The following is an 11317-nucleotide window of genomic DNA, read 5'->3' on the forward strand; positions in this document are numbered from 1 at the left end:
AAATCGAAACCAAAAGACAGTCTCCTCCCTTTTTTATTCCGGTAACTGCACCTGTAGGGGCGCTATTTCTCTCAGACAATGGAAGTCTAAGCACACACACTCAAACAGAGGGACAGAGTGATATGAGATGTCTGACAGTTTTTTAATTTTCTCTTATCCATACAGTGTTGTAAAGTCATGAAACTATGCATATTTACTCAGAATAACTTTTTTTCTTTATGAAAAAAGGTTTTGAAGTGTTTGGAATTTAAAAATGCAGGAAAATTAATAATTCCATCTTTATTGTCATTTTAAAAAATCCCCACGACAAAACCATCCAAGCTATCCAAAACCCATTCACAATTTAAGTTCCTCAATGTTTTTTCAACATGTACACCAAGTTTGGTGTGTATAGTGTTACTCTCCTCTGAGCAGTATGCATTAATTCACAGCTAAATGTAAAAAACAATCCACATTCAAATCAAAATAGCCGACTTCCTGTTGGTCGTAGCTGATGACTGTGAATTAGAAAGTTGTCCGTCTTGATAAGAACAATTTTTGTACTGAGTTTGGTGTCTGTAGCTAAAACTAACCCCCCCACTTTTGACAAAAGGTGGCGCTATAGAGTGCCTCTTCCACGCCCTCTTATGAAATTTTGCCAGTGTCTAGCTGTCACTAATACTGATATGTGTTCTGAGTTTGATGAAATTCTAAGCATGTTATATGCCTCAAAATCACCTGAGAAGTATTCCAGTTTGACATGTTGCCACGGCAACAATATTTTTAGATATCAATATCCCCCCAGCAGATTTATATCGGCTGTGTTTTAACATTATTCTGATGAAGTTTGAAGCAAATCGAGTAAAAATAAGATGCTGAATTCAAAGCATTTTGAAAATGACACACTTCCTGCTGCCACTTGGTGGCGCTATAACTTTGACTCCTAATAGTCACATATATGCGATCGACATCATACAATGAATAATCTGATGAAGTTTGATTAAAATTAGGAAATGTATGTGGATGGTATTAGACACTTCCTGTTTCTCATTTCTCGCCATAATTTCAAAGCCTCGCCACGAGCAAACCGTTTGAGATATCAAAAATCCCCTGGCAATTTTTCATCCCCAATGTCTTGAGATCATGTTGACCGAGTTTGGCGGCAATTGAGTAAAAAACCTATGACAAGTATTTCAAATTCCAGAGCATGCGCTTTTTACATAACTCTAAATAGCTGACTTCCTGTTGGGCGGAGCCTATGATATGCAATACGAAAGTTGTTCAGCACGATGAGATCTATATGTGTACTGAGTTTCATATTAATACGTGCAAGTATGTGTGAGCTATACATCAACATTTATAACTGTGATCCAGGGGGCGCCGTAGAGCCCCTGTGCCACGCCCAGGTCTCAGCCTCTGCAGGCTCCTTCAGGCCACAGATTCCAAAGTGTGCGCAAATTTTCAAGAGTTTTTGAGTATGTTAAGGACCCCAAAAGCCCCCACAACTTTGACGACAAATATGAATAATAAACCCCAAATAGCCAACTTCCTGTTGGGCGGAGCCTATGATATGCAATACGAAAGTTGTTTGTATTGATGAGTTCTATATGTGTACCGAGTTTCGTATGTCTATGTGCAAGTATGTATGATATATGGCCCTCCATATTCCAGGGGGCGCTGTAGAGCCCCTGTGCCACGCCCGTGTATCAGTCTCTGCCCGGCCCTAATGGCCGCAGGTTCCAATGTGTGTGCCAATTTTCAAGACTTTTTAAGCATGTTAAGGGCCCCAAAAGCCCCCGAAACCTTGAAGAAAAATAATAATAATAAATAATAATAATAATAATAATAACAAATAATCCTAAGGAAAACAATAGGGCTCTCGCCCTCCAGGCTTGAGCCCTAATTAAAGCTGCAAGCAGCGATGAACGGGCCCTCGCACCCGGGCTCACCGCCATCGTGTGGCTTTAGTAAACAGGTGAACGGTGAGAAATATGCATTTCAAATTGTTAATATAAGTGGAATATGTCAAAGTCATTTATATGTGCCAGTTTTCCTGTTGCCAACAGGTGGCGCTATCATTATAATGGAATATTGGCCTTCAGATGTGTTCAGGCCAGGAGTCTTATCGAACGTGAAGTTTGGGGAATATCGAACATTTTATGCCTGAGTTAAAACAACTTCTCTTCCTATTATGATACATCAAATTTTGTCACGTCACCATGGACACGCCCTTTAACAAAATCTCAAGATCTCCACAATTTAAAATTGCAAAGACCTTTAGATTAGAGTGACTAAAATAAAATGTTGATGTCATTAAATTTCTTGAAGTAGTTCTTTGCAGCGTAAAACATGACACTTCCTGTTGCCAGCAGGTGGCGCTATGACTATAAGTGAATATGGGCATGTAGATCTGTTAAGGGCAGAAGTCTTATCTACCAAGTGAAGTTTGGGGCAGATTGGACATTGTATGTCTGAGTTACAGCAACTTCCTTTTTCATGGCGAAACATCGAAATTTGTCAGGCTGCCATGGACACGCTCTTTAACGAAACCTCAAGATCTTCGCAATTTAACATTGCAAAGGGCTTAAGATTACACTGACCAAGTTTGGTGTTGATCTGAATAAATCTCTAGTTCTAGTTCGTTAAAGTACAACCCCTGAAAATGGCAAAAACAACACCAATTTTGCCGGGAAAATTCAAAATAACCGACTTCCTGTTGGGATTCGGATTTCGTACCAAGAGACTTTTTTATAGGTATTGGTGTGTTACATGTGTGTACCAATTTTTGTACATGTACGTGAAACATAGCTCGAGGCGCATTCCATTTAATGTGTATAGGTGGCGCTATCGAGCCATTTTGCCACACCCGATGGAATATTGGCCTACAGATGTGTTCAGGCCAGGATTTTTATCACACATATGAAGTTTGGGGAAGATCGGACATTTTATGCCTGAGTTACAAATTTTATTCCCATGGCGAGACATCAAACTTTGTCACGTCGCCAAGGACACGCCCTTTATCGAAAACTCAAGATATTCACAATTCACTATCGTAAAGGCCTTTAGATTAAACTGACCATAACACAATTTTGATCTTATTAGTTTTCTAGGAGTAGTTCATTGCAGCGTAAAGCATTCACTTCCTGTTGCCAGCAGGTGGCGCTATGACTTTAACTAAATTTGGGAATGTTGATCTGTTCAGGTCAGGAGTCTTATCAAACATGTGAAGTTTGTTGCAGATTGGACATTTTATGTCTGAGTTATAGCAACTTCATTTTTCATGGCGAATCATCGAAATTCGCCAGGCCGCCACGGGCACGCCCTTAAACGAAAACTCTAGATCTTCGCAATTTAACATCGCAAAGGCCTTTCGATTACACTGACAAACTTTGGTGTTGATCTGAATAAATCTCTAGGAGGAGTTCGTTAAAGTACAACCCCCGAAAATGGCAAAAACGACAACATTTTTGATGAGAAAAAAAATAATAACTGACTTCCTGTTGGGATTTGGATTTCGTACCAATAGACTTTTTTGTAGATATTGGTGTGTTACATGTGTGTACCGATTTTCGTACAAGTACGTGAAACGTAGCTCAAGATGCACTTCGTTGAAAATGTATAGGTGGCGCTGTCGAGCCATTTTGCCACACCCACCTTAGCAAACCATTGCATACCTAATATTTTGCCATTTCTGACGTGTGTGCCAAGTTTCATGACTTTTCAAGAAAGTTTCAGAAAAATAATAATAATAATAATAATAATAATAATAAACGACACAGAAACAAGAGGGTCCTCACACCATCGGTGCTCGGGCCCTAAATATAGCTGCAAGCAGCGATGTCGGGCTCAAGCCATCAGTGCAACGCCACCCCGGTGGCATCAGGATAACTGTGCCCAGCGGGCATAAGCATTTACAGTAACCCTCTGACAATCAGTTTTAAGGGATGCGGCAGTTAAAGGGTTAATCCGACCAATCTAGACTTTGAAATCACATACACAGAACAATATATATAACTTTAGTAACACTTTATTTTAATATTTATAAAAAATGTATAAGGTGTGCATTGTAGCTGACACCTATATGAACACATTACAATTGTTTTGTGACTGCAAGTCTTTCTTCTCAAATGCTATTGAGCTTCAAATTTGCATTTGAGCCCATGTGAAAAAGTAGCATAATTTACATATGACTTACAGTTTGTTGTAATAAATATCAAACATTCAATTTAATTGTGCATTATAGCTGTCACCTAGATGAACAATTACAGTTGTTTTTATGACTGTAAGTCATTCTCTTCAAATGCTACTGACGTTAGAAAAGTGTATAACAATATCACATGTAACTTTAGAGACCGATCCTAAATTTGAGACTCTAGAAAGTCCAATGTCAAGACAACTTTATGCCTGTTTTATTTTCTTTAGTTTTCTTTTCTCTGTGCCGGATTGCTGATGTCCTATACCCAGGCATAGATGTCCATCCATCAATTACGAACATTCAGCCGCAAACATGAGGTGTGAGCGGTCGCGAGTGTGGATGGGAGAATGGCGCATGTTTTTTTGTTTTTTTTGTTTTTTGAGCAACTGGGATGGTGCCCCCTCTGGGAGTTGGTGCCCTACGAAGGCTGCATACTATGTTATACTGCATAATGTTAACAAATTAGACATTATTTTACAGTGTTACCAAATCCTTAAATAATGTATTAGTGTTTTGTAATGATTTTAATGACCTATAAGCATTTGTGAAATAGTTTTGCTTGCATTGCAGCTTTATCTGTCAGTTGAAGAGTTTTACTGTTACATCCATGAGATTAATAAATGTCATGTCACGTCACAGGTTGTCATAGGTCAGTATCAAATGAGTTTGAAATTATTTTTTGCAGCACAAATTAGGGTTCTTAGGATGTTGTTAAATCCTTAAAACTGACAGAAAAGGATAAGGCCTAAGAGATTTCTTAACCTGTAATGTAAGGAAAAAACACCACCATTAGCAACAACAAAAACAATAACAATTTAAAATACAATTTTTTTTTTCCTGATTATTAAAGGGATGATTAGGTCTCCCTCTCTCTCTCTCTGCCAGACAGCCCCTCCCTACAGTCCACACACACTGTCACAGTCACCAACCCCCTCACACTCCCCCTCCCTCTCCCCCTCACTTCCCTCACACAGACAGGGTGGCCAGAGTGAGATCATGTCAGTTGAGAAGTCTGACAGTTTTTTAATTTTCTTTTATCCATACAGTGTTGTAAAGTCGTGAAACTATGCATATTTCCTCAGAATGATTTGATCTTTGTATAAAAAAATGCTTTGAAGTGTTTGGAAGCTGCAATTTAAACATACAAGACAATTAATGTTTCCCTTTTTACTGTCATTTCAAAAATTCACCACGACAAAACCGTTCAAGCTAACCAAAATCCGTTCGCAATTTAAGTTCCTCAATGGTTTTTCTTCATGTAGACAAAGTTTGGTGTGTATAGTGTACTTCCCCTGTGAGGAGTATGCATTAATTCACAACTGTAAAATCTCAAAAATACACATTCAAATCAAAATAGCCGACTTCCTGTTGATCGTAGCTTATGACTGTGAATTAGAAAGTTGTCTGTCTTGATTAGAACAATTTATGTACCAAGTTTTGTGTCTGTAGCTAAAACTAACCCCCCCACTTTTGACAAAAGGTGGCGCTATAGCGTGCCTCCTTCACGCCCTTTTAAAAGCTTTTGCCATTGTCTAGCTATCAATAATACCGATATGTATTTTGAGTTTCATGTAAGTCTGAGCTTGTTGTCTGCCTCAAACTCACCATAACAGAACATTCAAGTTTGACACGTTGCCATGGCAACGCCATATTAGATATCAATATCCCCACAACAGATTTACATCGGCCGTGTTTTGTCATTATTCTGATGAAGTTTTAAGGAAATCGAGTAAAAATAAGATGCTAAATTCAAAACATTTTGAAAATGACTCACTTCCTGCTGCCAGTTGGTGGCGCTATAACGTTGACTCTTAATAGTCACATATATACGATCTGTATCATACAACGAACAAACCAATGAAGTTTGATCAAATTCAGGAAATGTATGTGGACGTTATTAGACATTTCCTGTTTCTCATTTCTCGCCATAATTTCAACGCCTCACCACGGGCAAACCGTTCGAGATATCAAAAATCCCCTCGCAATTTTTCATCCCCAATGTCTTGAGATCATGTTCACCGAGTTTCGTGACGAACGGGTTGAAATCCTCAGAGGAGTATTTCAAATTCCAGAGCATGCTTTTTTTAAACAGCCCTGAATAGTTGACTTCCTGTTGGGCGGAGCCTAAGACATAAAGTGTGAAAGTTGTTCGGCTTAATGAGATCTATAAGTGTACCGAGTTTCATATAAATACATGCAAGTGTGTGTGAGCTATGGTTCAAGATTTCTGAAGGTGTTCCAGGGGGCGCTGTAGAGTCCCTGTGCCACGCCCGGGTCCCAGCCTCTGCAGCGTCCTGATGGCCGCAGATTCCAATGTGTGTGCCAATTTTCAAGAGTTTTTGAGCATGTTAAGGCCCCTAAAACCCCCCGGAAGGTTTAATAAAAAATAAAAAAAATAAATATAGCTGCAAGCAGCGATGGCGGGCTCAAGCCGTCAGTGCAACACCACCCCGGTGGCATCGGGAAAACTGTGCCCAGCGGGCATAAGCATTTACAGTAACCCTCTGGCAATCAAATTTTAAGGGATATGGCAGTTAAAGGGTTAATCCGGTTATGCCTGTTTTTGTTTTGTTTTTTTACTTTATTTTTCTTTTCTCTGTGCCGGATTGCTGATGTCTTTTACCCGGGCATAGATGTCCGTCCATCAATTACGAACATTCATCCGCAAATGTCAGAGCGGTCGCGAGCGCGGATGGGAGAATGGCGCATGTTTTATTTTTTTTGAGCTACTGGGATGGTGCCCCCTCTGGGAGTTGGTGCCCTACGAAGACTGCGTATTCTGCATATAGGGAGCGGCGGTACTATCTGGAAAATATATTCCTCAAACCATCATACAAGAGGAGGTGATGCTAGTACTTCAAGAATCTCTCAAAACCTATCTGTTCATAAAGCCTATATATAAAGTCTTAATATAGTATTCCACAATATGTTGTGCTATTCTAATATTATTGTGGTTTTTTACTGACATTGTTATTTGCTGTTATTTTTTGTTTTAATATTGTTACTGTTGTTACTTGTTGTACGGTGACCTTGAGTGGTTTGAAAGGCGCCTTAAATAAAATGCATTATTATTATTATTATTATTATTAGCTGTACACTTGATAAAAAAAATTAAATATAAACTTATGCAATTGTATATATATATATATATATATATATATATATATATATATAGTGTACAGTTTTCTTTTATTGCATCTTGAAATAAATGTTTCTGAGTTCTGTGTTTATTTTTATTTTTTTTATTTTTTATTTTTTATTTTTTTTTTAGGAAGATTACAGCCTTTAATCTCCTCAAAATAAATGTGCATATAAACCATGAACAATTTAATTATAGCTGTATTTATAAAATGCTTACTAATGACTATTAATTTTGGGAGTAGGCTAGCAACAGTTGATGTTGAGGCCTAAGATATTTTTTAAGCTGTAATGATGAAAAAACAACAACAACACAAAATTGCTTTTTTTTCTGCTGGTGATTAAAGAGATGATTAAGTCTCCCTCTCTCTCTCTCTCTCTCTCTCTCTCTCTCTCTGACACCAAGCCCATCCCCTCTCCCACACATTCACACAAACTCAGCACACACACTTAACACACACACACTTAACACACAAACACACACACACACATACACATTACCCAGAGGGACAGAGTGACATCAGATGTATGGTAGTTTTTTAATTTTCTATCATCCATATAGTGTTGTATAGTCATGAAACTATGCATATTTCCTCAGCATGACTTGTCTTCTATGTGTACATTTTGTTGAATTGTTTAGAACTTGCACTTAAAAAAATAAAAGACATTTACTGGTTCCTTTTTTACTGTTATTTCAAAAAATCACCATGACAAAACCATTCAAGCTATCCAAAATTAATTCGCAGCTGTTCTGTAAGATAAATTCTTTAAACAGTGGTAAAAGAGGATGTGGTGCTGATCCTTCAAGAGTCACTCCAAACTTATCTGTCCATAAAGCCTATAAAGAATTATTCTTAATACACAGTATTACAGAATACTTCAGCATATTATTCTAATTAAGTGAGGGTAATTTTATCAGTAAAATACATATTATTTTTCTTTGAAAGATTTCTATAAATGATTTAAATCATACTTGTTTCTACAATAATTATTTAAAAGTAATCATATAGCGCCATCTGGTGGCCATTATTGGTACTAAGAATTGCAAGCTTGATTTATATGTTATGATAGTTTAAATTTTAAGCTGGCTCTTGAAAATGATAAAGCTATGAAACTTGCTGTGCTTCTTTCAAATGATGACTTCTACGTATATAAAAAATTATGAAGAGTTGGAATGAAGAATGTTAAAGATATAGTAAAATAACTATTGTATTTTTTTATGTTACTTTAATAAATCGGTATGGCCACACCATTTAAGGTATCCTAAACCCATTCGCAATTTAACATCTTCAGTATATTGGCATCATGTTGAAAAAGTTTGGTGTGAACTACTTGTGTCTTCTTGGAGGAGTATGATTCATTTACAGGCTGATTTGATCATAAATCCACAATAAAATTTCTGAGTTCTGTATCAATCTGTGTTGTTGTTTGTTTATTTTCATTTTTTTATTTTTCATAGGAAGATAACTGACCCTTTACTCTCCTTTTTAATAAATGTGCTTATAAACCAAGATCAAGCTATTTATAGCTGTATTTATAAGCTGCTTATTAATGACTATTTAAGTTGGGACAAGACTTTATAAAGCATGAACTGACTATTTACTAATGAGTGCAGTTATTATAAAGTGTTACCAATGCATTTACTAATGTTAACAAATTAGACATTATTTTACAGTGTTATAAAATCCTTTAATGACTTATAAGCATTTGTTAAAGTTCTGCTTGCATTACAGCTTAGTCTTGATCTGTGAACTGAACAGTTTTACTGTTACATCCATGAGATTATGTAAATTAAGATAAATGTCATGTCACAGGATGGAATAGGTCAGTATCAAATGAGATTGAAATTATTATTTGCAGCACAAATAAGTATTTTTAGAATTTTGTTTTTAATTCCTGAAACTGTCAGAAAAGGATAAGGCCTAAGAGATTTCTTAAGCTGCAATGAAAACAGCAATGTTAGCAAAAGCAACAAAAAATAACAATTTAAAATACATTTTTTTTCTGGTGATTAAAGAGATGATTAAGTCTCTCTCTCTCTCTCTCTCTCTCTCTTTCTCTCTCTCATTGTGTCTGCCACTCAGCTCATGCCCATCCCCCACTTACAGACACACACACACACACTCAGTCATCACACATACATTGCTCAAACAGAGGGACAGAGTGAGTTGAGATGTCTGACAGTTTTTTTATTTTCTTTTAGTCATACAGTGTTGTAAAGTCATGAAACTATGCATATGTCCTCAGAATGATTTGATCTCTGTATGATTTTTTTTTTAAGTGTTTGGAAGCTGCAATTTAAAAATACAAGACAATTAATGATTCCCTTTTTACTGTCATTTCAAAAAATCACCACGACAAAACCGTTCAAGCTAACCAAAATCCGTTCGCAATTTAAGTTCCTCAATGTTTTTTCAACATGTAGACAAAGTTTGGTGAGTATAGTGAACATTTCCTGTGAGGAGTATGCATTAAATCAGAGCTCAATTTAAATATTCAAATCAAAATAGCCGACTTCCTGTTGGTCGTAGCTGATGACTGTGAATTAGAAAGTTGTCCGTCTTGAAAAGAACAATTTATGTACCAAGTTTGGTGTCTGTAGCTAAAACTAACCCCCCCACTTTTGACAAAAGGTGGCGCTATAGAGTGCCTCCTTCACGCCCTTTTAAAAGCTTTTGCCATTGTCTAGCTATCACTAATACTGATATGTGTTTTGAGTTTCATGTAAATCTGAGCTTGTTGTCTGCCTTAAACTCACCACAACAGAACATTCAAGTTTGACACGTTGCCATGGCAACACTATACCAGATATCAATATCCCCACAACAGATTTACATCGGCCGTGTTTTGTCATTATTCTGATGAAGTTTTAAGTAAATAGAGTAAAAATAAGATGCTGAATTCAAAGCATTTGGAAAATGACACACTTCCTGCTGCCAGTTGGTGGCGCTATAATGTTGACTCTTAATAGTCACATATATACGATCAGTATCATACAACGAACAAACCAATGAAGTTTGATCAAATTCAGGAAATGTATGTGGATGTTATTAGACATTTCCTGTTTCTCATTTCTCGCCATAATTTCAACGCCTCGCCACGGGCAAACCGTTCGAGATATCAAAAATCCCCTCGCAATTTTCCATCCCCAATGTCTTGAGATCATGTTGACCGAGTTTGGTGGCAATCAAGTAAAAGACCTATGACAAGTATATCAAATTCCAGAGCATGCTTTTTATAAACAGCCCTAAATAGCTGACTTCCTGTTGGGCGGAGCCTATGACATAGAGTGCGAAAGTTGTTCGGCTCAATGAGATCTATAAGTGTACTGAGTTTCATATAAATACATGAAAGTGTGTGTGAGCTATGGTTCAAGATTTCTGACTGTGTTCCAGGGGGCGCTGTAGAGCCCCTGTGCCACGCCCGGGTCCCAGTCTCTGTGGCGTCCTGATGGCCGCAGATTCCAATGTGTGTGCCAATTTTCAAGAGTTTTTGAGCATGTTAAGGCCTCCAAAAACCCCCGGAAGGTTTAATAAAAAATAAAAAAAATAATAAGAAGAAGAAGAAATATAGCTGCAAGCAGCGATGGCGGGCTCAAGCCACCAATGCCATCGCCACCCCCGGTGGCATCAGGTAAACTGTGCCCAGCGGGCACATGCATTCACAATATCCCTCTGGCAGTGAGGTTTTAAAGGATATGGCAGTTAAAGGGTTAATCCGAATCATCTAGACTTTAAAATCACATTCACAGAACAATATATTTATATATTTTTTAGTAACACTTTACAATAAGATTTCATTTATAAACATTATGTTAACATGAACAATATTTATATAGCATTCATTCATGTCAGTTAATATTCCAAACTTAAACATTAAAACATTGTTTTATTGTGTTTTTTTCAAGCACATTTTACCAATTCCAAACCATATCAATCTTAATAACTACCATTATTTTTTATTTAATCATTTATGAGTGCTATACAATAGTCCAGGAAAGCTGGA

General features: G+C 37.1%; 1 long non-coding RNA gene across 1 annotated transcript in view; it reads left to right on the plus strand.

Annotated features, from left to right (window-relative positions):
* The window catches only part of LOC128020815 (uncharacterized), a 30225-nt gene extending 19141 nt beyond the window's left edge, over window positions 1-11084 (plus strand). Inside the window, exon 3 of the long non-coding RNA XR_008185400.1 lies at window positions 10946-11084. This is a non-coding gene — a long non-coding RNA (uncharacterized LOC128020815). The remainder of the gene's footprint in view (window positions 1-10945) is intronic.
* The last annotated feature ends 233 nt before the right edge of the window (window positions 11085-11317 follow it).

Source organism: Carassius gibelio, chromosome A10 (genome assembly GCF_023724105.1).
Source record: "Carassius gibelio isolate Cgi1373 ecotype wild population from Czech Republic chromosome A10, carGib1.2-hapl.c, whole genome shotgun sequence".
Taxonomy (NCBI): domain Eukaryota; kingdom Metazoa; phylum Chordata; class Actinopteri; order Cypriniformes; family Cyprinidae; genus Carassius; species Carassius gibelio.